Genomic DNA, 9,206 nt, shown 5'->3' on the forward strand with positions numbered 1-9,206 from the left:
CTTCAGTTTTCTTGGTGAGGTTTTTCAGAAGTGATTTGCTATTGCCTGCTTCTTAGGGCTGAGAGTGACTGGCCTAAAGTCACTCAGCTGGCCTTGGGTCTAACGTGAGAACTGGCCTGGTGCTTAACTGGCTCTCCAGTTGCCATCTACTTTTCCAGAAACAAGGAAAGCTTTGTGGAATAGGTAGCTGGAGAATGGAACATAAGAAATGAATGGCCAACTTCAATTCTAACCTTAACCCATTTAAATAAGCCAATACACCCCAGTGATTGATGGGTAATGACCACAGATTGCATATTTATAAGTAATCCTGTCAGGAAATGGGAAAAAGAACATCCGGGGATTTGGACGGTTTCACCCTGGTGCCAGACAGAATAGGTTACATTAGGTGAAACGCGTGGTTTTCGAAAGTGAGGTGTGCACCATATTGCAGCAGCATAATCACTTTCTCACTGTCCTGTAAAGACATCTTTCATGCACATACTAGCGTTTTTAAAGCACATTCATATTCTACTGCAGTGATATGATAATATCACAAGGGATGTAGCCTTTAATTACCCCAGTTTCAAGGACTCAGGCTTTGCTCCTGGCTGTGCGAAGCCTTTGAGAATATCAGCGGTATGGTGAGAAATGTGTTATTCCCGGAGGGGCGGTCCTAGTTACCCTCAGTTTGTTGTATCAAAGGCCCCCATACTGGCTCAGTTTTTAATTACAAGTGCTCTGATACAGAGAAGGTATAGCATCCACTGTTTTTGCATGTTAATGAGGGTGCTTAATATTCATGAGTCAATATTTTAAGGTGGCGAATCGCTGTGCAGTAGGTGCACATATGAATGGGAGTTTATCATGATTAGGCAAATCAGGAGGGAGAAGAAGCGGCAGGGGAAGGGAAGATGGATTTCTCCAATAAAATTAACTAAGGCCGCTACGGCATGCTGCTCCCCCTTCTCCTACCCGTGTGCTTTGCTGAGCTCTCTCTTTCCTCAAATTTATGAGGCCAATTACAGAGATGAGCTTGGAAGTTTCTGGGAACTTCACTAAGTGCAAACGGCGCTCCCTGCTGTTCCCATCAAATTAATTAACCAAGCACTATTGATGGCTGTCCAGCTCTGGCGAGAGGATTTAGCTACAGGGAAGCTCTGGCTTTGGATACACAGTGAACGGTGCTGTTTCAAAACAGAATGATCTGGGCTTCTGCTGCTGCTAGAAATCTGCCTGTCGTCACACACAGAGCAGAGCTACAGAACCACCCTTCTTGGCCTCATGAAGAATGATGGGCTGACCCTCTAGGGCCTGCAGCTGGCTAGAAGGAGAACTGCAGTTTTCCCTGCACATGAGGAAACTCTCCTTTTCCATTCAAAGGGCATAGTTGCTGAAGAGGATGGGAACTGTAGCCTACTGTATATGAAAGGGCAGTGCAAGATGGACTTATTGGATGAATAAAGCATTAGGATTGTGGCAGCAATACCATGGTCGAATGACAGCAAAGACATGGAAGAGTTGTAAGAAGGGATGCCTATATTAGAGAGCCAGTTTGGTGTGGTAGTGCGTGCGTGTGTGTGTGTGTGTGTATGTATATATGTATATATGTATGTATGTATATATATATTATTCAGCTTTGTCTATAATGACGTGGGAAAATACCCGAACAAAGCTGAATACCATACATGTAAGTACCCGCAAAAACTTAAGAAAACATGTATGTGTGTGCGTGTGTGTGTGTGTGTGTGTGTGTATCTATGTGTGTATATATGTATATGTATGTATGTATGTATGTACATATGTATGTAAATAAATACGGCTTGAGATAAATGAAGATAGATGATAGAGGGAGATAGATAGATAGATAGATAGATAGATAGATAGATAGATAGATAGATAGATAGATAGATAGATAGATAGATAGATAGATGATAGATAGATAAGAAAGAAAGAAAGAAAGAAAGAAAGAAAGAAAGAAAGAAAGAAAGAAAGAAAGAAAGAAAGAAAGAAAGAGCCATATACTGTATCACCTGGATGGACGGTTGGAAAAGAAGATCAGGATGTTAAGATCAAGTGTAAGCAAGCTGGAACAGATTGAAAAGAAAGAAATTGAAGAACAAGAAGACTAAAGACCTGATAAAAAAAAAAATCACCTAGAAACAAGGAAGATTAAGGAAGCCCTGCAAATTATAAGGCAGTAAGTAGCAGCCATAGCCAAAAAGATATTTGCCGTTATTGCCAAAAGATAGTGTCAGATTTTGCAATTTCAGTCAAATCAGAAATGTATTCTACCAATTCATCAATGGAGACAATGCAGTGAACTAGTCAACTCCTATACCTGATAAAGAAGAAACAGTGCAATTCTTGGCACGGTTTTGGCACACCCGAAAGAAATGCAACAATAATATAGTTTGAATAAAGGAGATAGATAAGAATAGAAAACAAGTTGAAATGAGACAATTTGTAATAACAGCCAAAATAGTGGCAAAATGGGCAAGGAAAATCAAGAAATGATCAGCACCAGGTGAAGATGAATGGCATTGTTTCTGATGGAAAGAGTTAACTGATCTACACCCACTCATTGCCAAGCATCTTAACAACATATGCAAGAAGTTGCAGTTGAAGATTGTTTAACATCTGGTAAAATCTACCTGATCCAGCAAAAGGAGTGGCACCAGACAACTACAAGCCTTTACCTACTTATCAACAACTGCAAGAGAAGAAAGATCAATCTGAATGCAATTTAGATTGATTACAAGGATACATTTGATTCCCAGCCACAGGACTGAATAATCAAGTATCTATAAATAATAGGGCTCAGTAGAAATACCAGTATCACATTACTACTTGCCATTCCTCTGTCAACAATACTAAATAAGCCAGGCCATGGTTATCAACCATCAAAAACATCTGCCAGGCTATTCCACCTTCTTTACTTGGACAATATGAAGCTGTATGAAAAAAAAACACCATTTGAGATGGAACTGTTGGTCAATATTGTCTATATTGCAATGGAATTTGGACTGGACAAATGTGCCACCTTTACCATCAACAGGTACTGTTGATGCACTGACCTTAGTATACCAGGAAGGCTTACTGAGTCCCAAAGAGGCCATACTGGCCTAGAGAAAAGACCAAATGAACAGAAAAGAGAAATGGGAAGACAAAGTATTACATGGCCAAACCTTTAAAAAAGTTAAAGGTTAAGTATATAATAACAAGACCTGGCAATGGCTAAGAGCAGGAAAGTTGAAGAATTAGGCAAAGAGGTTGATTCTGATTGCACAAGACCAAGCCTTAAAACAAATGTATACAAAACTAGAAATAAGACAGGAACAGAGAGCAAATGCCACCACTACCAAGAAGCTGGAGAAACACTGAATCATCTAGTTAGCTGCTGCAAGATGATCATACAGGTTGACTACAAACAATGGCATGACAAAGTAGCAACAACGGTTATTGAAATATCTGCAAGAAATACTATTTGCCTGCAAGCTAGAAGTGGTGAGACCACAAAATAGACAAAATAATAGAAAACAAAGAAGGTAAACTACTCTGGGACTGAAAAAAATCAAACAAACAAGTACCTGCCTCATAATACCCCAGACTTAACAATTGTTTACAAGAAAGATAAAAAAAAGTCTGGATAATAACATTTGCACTACTTGGAGAAAGCACAATAAAAGAGAAGAAATTGAAAAAAATCACAGACTTCAAAGACCTACAAATTGAAGTAGAATGACTGTAGCAAAAGAAAGCAAAGATAGTACCAAAAGAAAAGAGGCACCTTGGGTGCAATTCCAAAACATCTGGAGTACCACTTGAACACCACTGGTGAAGGTAAAATCACCATTAGTCAATTGCAAAGGGCAGTTTTACTTGCAATAGCTTACATCCTTTTATGATAACTTTAACACCATCAAACATCTGCTTATCCAAGGTCCTTGGGAAGACTCAATAGGTAGATGAAAATATCAGATCTAATCTAAACATCTGACTGATTGTGTAACCAAAAATAATAATAAATAACAGCATCTGCCTATCCCAAGTTCTTGGGAAGGACTTGATTGTAGAACAAATATGCCAAATCCAATCTGAACATATGGTGACTGTATAATCAGCCATAATAATATAAGTGGTGCCTCCTGCACATATTAAGTAACTTGCAAAAAAAGAAAGAGAGGGAAGAGGAAATATTTCATTAATAATGTAGAAAATACCTTACGATATGTATTTGCGTACATACATTACATAAATACACAGTTAATGTAAGAGTAATAGAGTGTAAGCATATTGCTAATTCTACTGATGGATACATAAAGAAAAGAAAGCATCAGTGTTCTTTAGGGCTAAGAGCCCTGAGAGTTGTTAATCCACCCCAGGAAGCCCCAAATCACATTTCATTTGGTTTCCTCTCCCATTAATCTGTTGCAACATTTAGCTGAATTTTAATTTTCAGGATCATCAGACTTGCAGTCTATAAGCAGGAGTAGAAGCTTCCCAGAAAAAAAGAACAGCCCAGCATCAGAGTCCTTGTAATGAGCTCCTTAACCTATCTTAATTTCTGAATGCACCCTGTCTCTCCCTCCCTCGCAAATAATAGCTTGAGTCTGTTGTTAACTCCAAAGATCTGTGAGCCATGGGCAGAACTTCCACCCAATTTTCTACCTACTCTTCCGCACTGTGTTTTTTTTAACAATGAAAGGATTTTAATGATGGTATCCAGATATGCATGATATGGTTCAGAGCTACTCGTAGGTGGAAACTAGTCACCAGGGAGATTTCCAGGGTTGCTATAAGCCAAACCCACCGACAACTCCTGGATTTACCATTGGCCCATGCCTGTCACTTTACCCAGCCACCCTCCTCCACATGTACCTGTCCACACAGGGGTAGAGGCAAGGGCCCTAATCCCATAAACCCTGTGGTTCCTATCTGCCTACTATCTTTAACCTTTTTGAAATTCAACCCTCGAGGTAAATTTACATTATCCAAGAGTTCATTGCTTAAAATTTCAGCTTCTGCAGTGCTAACCTAGGGTTCTTTGCATTAAAATTCACATGTTTTTAGATGGATAGCATCTGTTTGTAATCAAGTAGCAATGTATCCTCTCTAAACATTTGTGAGTATATCAGAACAATTGTATAATTGGAGCCTATAGTGGAAGTATTTATTACATGCTTCTCCCAGAGGTGGGATGCTACTGGTTCTGCCTGGTTCTAAAGAACCGGTAGCTCTGAAGGGTAGCAGACACCAAACTGGTTATGTGTTTGCTGCTGTTTGGCCCACCTGCCCGCCTGGGCTCTTACCTGTCCTTTATTTCCTGCTTTTTTAACCTCAGCTGCTTTGCACAGCACAGCTGAGGTTGAAAAAGCAGGAAAAAAGAGCCTTTTCAAATGCTGCACACCTGCGCGCAGCACTTTTCAGCTGTCCAGGCAGCACAGCTTAAGTTTCTTTTACACACGCGTGCAAAATGTAGTCACCGAACCAGTAGCAACACTGGTTGAATCCCGCTTCCCCAGTAAGGACCATGGCTTTTGCCATCAACAAAAAGGGAGAAAATGAAGCCCTGAGCTTCGATAGCTATGTTGTGAATAGATATTGACATTTTAGAAAGAATTCAGAGATAAAAACAATGGAATACAAAACAAGGGGAAAAACCTGAAAGATCTATTTATTGTGAACAAAGATAGATTAAAATAATTTATAAACAGTATCCAGGGAGAGTAAGGGTAAACATAGGTACAGTGGCAAGAGAAAAGACAGGACAATGGTTTATGCAGCAGTAATATATTTAGAAAACCTCAAGTATTAAAGCATTACTCTTAGTAATATATTTAGGAAACCTCAAGTATTAAAGCATTATTGAGTACCTCTTAGAGATGTTGTGGAATGTCTTTTTCTCTGGGAAGAAAGTGCTCTCAGGAATAAACCACTAAAACTCCAAAGTATGGGTTATTCCTAAGAACCTCACTAGAATTCTTGGAAATCTAGACAAAAGCATATGGCTCATGATCATGATTTTTCATAGAGTCAAGAGATTTAAATATTTATAGTTGTGAAAATATGCTTGAAAATATGCTTGAAAAATCATGGTAAATGATAAAATGCCGAATGAAATACAAGGGCTGAATAAACCATCTAGTGATGAAGAACAGTATATCAGAACTTAAGGGATTCTTTTCTTCTCTACAAAAGTCAGAACTAATTGTGCAAAAACATTTTTAAAAATTGAAATTTTGCAACACCACCACCAATGGAAAGTTTTGATCACATATTTTTAATGTGGATCACAGAACACAGCTTTCACTGGCATAAAATTTTAATAGTTGTAGATCCTTTCATATCCAAGAGGACTTTGGGATATTTCCATATCTTATATATGCAAGAGTATATTTGATTTAATAACATATCTGCCTATAACTAAATCTTTAACTGTAGTTTTAGTATTTGATTTCTTTTCATTCTCTCTCTAGAAGATGCACAGTTGACCTTATCAAGAAAAGTGATTTCTACACAAATAAGTACTGTCTAGTTAAACATTTACATATTCTGAAAACTGTGCAACTTATTAATCATAGTACCATTTAATTTCAGAAGATGAAACCATAGAGGGTAAAGGGATTCATTAAAAGGATATTGAAAAATATACATTCTGAAACCTCTTCAGGATGCTTAAAGATCGGTTATTAAGAAATAACTGACCCAAATCTTTAAAAAGCTAAGCAAGGTCAGATGTAGTTATAACTTAGTTGAAGACCATAAGAAATCCCAGACTTGTAGAACAGAATGGGACCTTGGAGAAAAAATTCCCAGAGAAGGACAGCATCAAAACACTTCCATATTATTGCCAAGAAAATATGGATGTAGCTACCAGTATGTACAGAATGTCATGGCCAAGTCCCCATGGCCAACTTGCTGTGGCCAACTCTTCACAGGACAATTCAACAAATAAAAAAGTTAAATTAAGTTTGATGGAACCATGGATAATAACAATACAATAACATCAATCCAGAAATACAACAGTTTCAATATTTTTGACAAAGCCCCTGGAATTCTTTCCAGCCCCGGGGTGCTTCCATTCTGGGTCAGGTGACCAGGAAAAACAGCTTAAAGTGGAGTAATTAGCTACATTCTGAGCCACTGAGCAATTGCTTTCCCATAAGGATGCATTTTGGGGGGAATTCTGGATTTCCCCCCACTCTGCAATCTCTGGCCCAGATTCAGGCTATTTTTATATTAATCTTCTTCTATTTGGCCTCTGTCTCTAGCTTGATTTTGTTCCATTCTGTTTTCAAACAATTATTCTTATGATAGCCAGACAAAATCCTAAGCTCATTATATAATTTTTTCCCAACTTTAAATTGTGTTAGAAAGAATAAAAATGACTTACATGAAAGTTAGATTTATAGTTTAAATGACTCTATAAAAGTGGCCAGACCTCTATGAGAGGCTTTAACTGTATAATGACTTTGATTTAAGTACAAAATTTTAGAGATGCTATTAGGTTCCATTTTTAATTTCCTTTGTTTTACATTGCTTCTTTTATCATTCAAAAACCATAATTAATGAAAAGAAGAAAAAATCCTTACACAGTGCTGCTTAGCATTGGTTAGAATGTGTTTGAACACTCTTTAAATTTGAAAGAAAACAGCTTTAATATTTCTACCACTTGTAATAAATACAGAAAAATATTTCTGGCTTTGACCATAGGACTATTTTTATATTTATTTAAAATGTTCTATACTGATTTGCAATATAATATCTTTGAACAAATATGAAATATAATTAATCAAAACAGCAGCATGAAACAAGTTAGATAATGCAACAATAAAATATCTAAGAGAAGCTGATATCCATTCATTTAAAAGCACAAGGGTACAGAAATTGTAAAACAGCTCTAAAGTTGAAAATCCCAAGCAAGAAAATCCCAAGGGAAATTTTTTACACTGTAATTCCCTTTCTTTCTTTCTATTTAGGTGTCAAAATAATCATTGTCTCACCACCATATTTGCCTTCTAAAATTTCTAATAGCCTTCACAAGTCATGAAGACTGCAGCAGAGAGGCAGACCAAAAAAAGTGGCCACAGCACTATCAGTCCAGTTGAAATGCCTGTTTGAAATCTCCACACACTCCACTGGCAACTTCATACAAGTAAAGGCATTGAGAAAAAAAAATGTCACAGGACAACAGTAAATTGATGAACAATATACTACAAGAGTTATTATCGTACAAAAATTCTGGCTACACAAGAGTGGCACTTTACAATGGCTTTAATGAGAATAACCACTAGATCCTACTTGGAGAAAATGGTTTAAGATTAGTGGACTACATTTTTTTTTTGGGGGGGGTTGATCAAAATGATATACCATAAGAGACCACAAGAGGTCACTCTCACTTTAGAGAACATTCATGATCAGAACTGAATAATACAAAGCATTCTTCCAATTTAAGAGTTGTTGCATTTTTTCTTATTTTGTTTGCTTTGTTAGTAAAGTTTTTAAAACAATATACTTTCAGTTTTCTAGTTAGAGAGTCGGAGTGCTCAACTTCAATTCTCCCAGTTCAAACTGAATCTCATGGGTGAGTATATGGAGTACTTTTGGATCCCGTACTTGGTTCTCAATCAATCCCAAATCACTTATTCAATAAATATTATTCTAACGATATTGTTTCTATGTGTTATTTTGTTGTTAGAAATATTTAAATTATAGCTTGCCTAATGTCAGTGTACTAAATAAGTGTAAGAAAGGGAAGGAATGAGTGAGCAATTTTTCTCTTTTGGGAAGTTTTAATAAAAATTTCTAAACTACATTATTAAAAGCAATATCAAAATATCAGATGATTTCCCACTTTAAAGGATGTTTAATTAATCTAACTGAAAAACCAACTGAAATTTTCTTTTTCTCCCCAATTTTCTTTTTTCCCCCACTGAAAATTCATGAAAAAGGATGCTGCTTTTGCTTGATAGTTTGCTACAGAATTTCAGAAGTATGATCTTGAGAGTTTGAAAAAAAAGGTTTTAGTGACTACCTGAGGTCTATAGACTTCCAGCTCTAAAGCAGCTTACTCTGATCTTGTTTTACCTTGACTTTTGTGTGCTTATGTGCCAGTGATGGGATTCAAATTTTTTTACTACTAGTTCTATGGGTGTGGTGTGGCTTGGTAGGCATGGCAGGGAAAGGATACTGTAAAATCTCCATTCCCTCCCCACCCCACTAAC

The 9,206-nt window shown here is 37.1% G+C and overlaps 1 long non-coding RNA gene across 8 annotated transcripts in view; it reads left to right on the top strand.

Annotated features, from left to right (window-relative positions):
* The window catches only part of LOC148125820 (uncharacterized), a 38,524-nt gene that overhangs the window by 18,073 nt on the left and 11,245 nt on the right, over nucleotides 1-9,206 (top strand). For all 8 annotated transcript variants that reach the window (XR_015743513.1, XR_015743512.1, XR_015743508.1 and 5 more), the window contains one exon: nucleotides 8,017-8,137. This is a non-coding gene — a long non-coding RNA (uncharacterized LOC148125820). The remainder of the gene's footprint in view (nucleotides 1-8,016; nucleotides 8,138-9,206) is intronic.

Source organism: Pseudonaja textilis, chromosome 4 (assembly GCF_049901715.1).
Source record: "Pseudonaja textilis isolate UNSWEBS1 chromosome 4, rPseTex1.2, whole genome shotgun sequence".
NCBI lineage: Eukaryota > Metazoa > Chordata > Lepidosauria > Squamata > Elapidae > Pseudonaja > Pseudonaja textilis.